This window comes from Vicia villosa, unplaced genomic scaffold (genome assembly GCF_029867415.1).
Source record: "Vicia villosa cultivar HV-30 ecotype Madison, WI unplaced genomic scaffold, Vvil1.0 ctg.000823F_1_1, whole genome shotgun sequence".
Lineage (NCBI taxonomy): Eukaryota > Viridiplantae > Streptophyta > Magnoliopsida > Fabales > Fabaceae > Vicia > Vicia villosa.
The window spans coordinates 1-3,379 of NW_026705362.1; positions in this window are offsets into that span (position 1 = coordinate 1).

Below are 3,379 nucleotides of genomic sequence, written 5' to 3' on the forward strand. Positions count from 1 at the left end.
TGTCCTAAAACACCTCCATACCTCAAAAATTGAGGGAGATACGCCTTGTCAAAGTTAGGTAATTTTGGAGGGAAAAATGTGAAGGAATTCAAATATTTTGCAAATGGGCCCAAGTTCTTTTGATCCAATCTTGCTATACAAGTCATCTAGAAGCTCTATTGTCCATGTCACGAATTATGGATGATTAATTGATTTTATATGAATTTTTATTCATTAAAAATTCAATATTAATCAAATATTTTGAAAGAAAATAAGAAAAGCTTGATTTTATTTTGCTCCAATCAAATTAAATCATCAATTAAGTCCCATATCTGATTTAAATTCGTGGCCAAGAGAATTGGAAGAAAAAGATTGAGATTTGGCCATATTTAGGAACTTATAAAATCAAATTTCAAACAAATTTCTTCAAGATCCAATTTCAAGATTCAAAGAGATTTGATTCAAAAGATTCACCCTAAAACCTTCCAATATAAATACCTAATTGATCAAAACCCTAAGGGGGACGATTTTGCAGCCATAGAACTCTGAACCCGAGCCAAAAAAGTCAAGGAAAATCTCAAGTTTGAATTGGAGATATAAAGCGATTCAACTGGTTCTAGGCATTGCTACGCGTTCCTTGGACATCATTGAAGGAATTCCAATCCTCATACGCAAAGAATACGTTCAGAATCGCTTCTAATCACCCACGGTTTGCAACATCTTAAACTCAATCGATTAGCATCTTTCACGCATCATCAAAGGTTTTAATTCCTATATTTGTGTTCTATATTGTGTGATGATCGATTCTGGATAGTTATACGCGTTTTTATGCTGTTATAAACGTTCTGCCATGTTAGGGTTGTTTGCTCGTTTTGGGGCTTTTATCCACAGGTAAAATTGGACTCAATTGATACCATGACCGTGTTCATGAGGGTGAGACGAATCTAATGGCATAGGTGCGCCTAATTTATACGAGCGTTTGGATGTATTCGCTATTTTCAATTTCGTATGTAGGTTTTTTTACAGCGCTTCAAAGCCAAGAACGCTGTAATAAGTGCAGCTGCAAGGTCTGGAGGTCAGGGACGACTGCGTGGCACGCAGCGATTGGCCCGTTCAAACTCCCATTGGCGCGCGCGCGTTTTGGATCCCAGATGGATCGCATGTGTTATGAAACACGCGTTACGGTGTTCCCTCAGCATCCCGGCCATTCGTATGTTTCTCCATGCAATCCAACGAGCCTCAGCCTGCAGGCGCATGATAATCCTTACGCGAGCGCCACACAGGATCGACCAGCTAAGTTTCCAATTTTTTTTTACTTTTAATTACATAATCCTTTTCTATTTTATTTTAAATTCTTATATATGTATATATATCATTTTAATTCTTTTTTTTCTTTCTTAATAGTATTAAAACTATTATAAATTTTTATTTTTTAACTTTTATCTACACTTTATTTATTTTATATATTTATAATATTTATTTTTTTACACCATTAATATATAAACATAATAATAGTTATTTAACTTAATTTAATTATTAAAAATACTTTTAAAATTCATATTTATTTTGTATGAACACAAAAAATTCCAAAAAAATATTTTTACATTCGATTTAATTTTCTTTTCCCGATCTAATTAATTAGGTCGTGAGACCAATAATTAATTAAATCATCTATATTCTCTTATTTTTTTTCGTACCCTAATCAAGGTTTACAAAGACCATGCCCTACACTGAGTATTTTTGTTTTGTGTCTTCTTTTCAGGTTTGACTTTTCAGGTACACTCCGATTACACGCCACGTCCGTCACAAAGCTAAGTATTCTATTTATTTTAATTTAAAAGTTTATTTGGTTTCCTTTTAAAAATTAGGTTTGCCTTGCCTTCATCATTTTGCCTTTGTCTTTTTCAGGGTTAACCCTGAGATCTCTCCTGACTACTAACCATATCAGATCAAATACAAAAGGCTAAGTACCTGTCATTTATTTGCTCATTTCAATTTATTGTCTCGACCTTCTTATTTTAGGGTTAGAGATGTTCGCCTCTGAATTAGCCATACACTCACCCTACTTTTTATTTTGCCTTTTCAGGGTTTGTAGATTGCCAAAGCTACGAGTTTGGTAACCATAAACTTTACCCTCTATTTTTTCTGTTTTATTACTTGTATCAAACCCTATTAAGGGATCCGCTGGTTTCATTGTCCCCTCCCCCATATTACTGTTTCTTGCCTTATATTATCTGCGTGGTTAGTAAAATAGGGAGTGACAACCTTGAATTGAATTAGCCTCATTAATTACAAGATAATTTAATCGAATTAACCACGTGATTGTTGCACCCACGCACACTTTTGGGGTAACCTCTTTGTTGCCTTGTTGCCTGTTGCTCTGTTGCCTGTTGCCTGTTGCCTTTGTGTTTTTGCAGAATAAGCCATGTCCCTCGAATATGAGGATACCTCAGCCATGCTGCCTCGATAAATAAAGGTCATGCGACCCTAAATGATGCTGCCTTCGATACACTAATATGACCTCGACCCTCGGAAGTTGCCTACGGAAAATGGCTGAGGTATGTTCTGGTTGCCTAACAAAAATGGCTTATTCTGATCCTTGCCTTAGACTACCTGCCCTCCTATGGCATGGGACAGTCTTATGGCAAAGGATATTTCGACGACCCTTCAACCTCCAAACGAAAGGCTTCCTGCCCTCTTATGGCAAGGATAGACCCTTTCATTCTGAAAGGCTAAAAAGAGACCTATCATCTGAGTTTAAGGTAATTGCCCCTAATTGCCTTGCCATGCTCTATTTTCTATATTCTTTCTCAAAATTCTTCAAAATCTGGCTACGCTCATTTACGAGCTAAAGTCCATTTTTTTTCCTCTTTCATCTACATTTTCTGAAAACGAGCAAGCAAAGCAATTAAGAGCCCATGGAAAACCATGGATGCAAAGGGTGCCTTACACCTTCCCTTTGCATAAATTACCCCCCGAACTTAGATTTCTTTAAAAAGGTTTTTTTCTGTTTCTTTTTGCCTTTCTGATTTAATTTGGATAAAATAAAAGTCGGTGGCGACTCTTGCTAACCGCGACATTTCGATCGATAAAAAGTCAGTTCACCGTATTACACGTCCACTTCGACCCACTGAACTAACATTTGGTGAAAATGTCGTATTATGAGTTGAGGTGTTTATAGGTCTTGCCCCTCGGACGTCTGTTCCAAATGGGAATGGGTATGGCATTCCATATGGACTATTTGGTCTCCATTCGAAGCCAGAACTTGTGCCTTGACCCAATGAATTGTTTGCAGCGTTTGTCCAGGGATACAGTACATCATCTGCACTTGTAGATGAGGGTGCGGTTGTCGATGCCGAAACTGGAACAGTTCCTGAATGTCCTGTAGTATTTTCAGGCG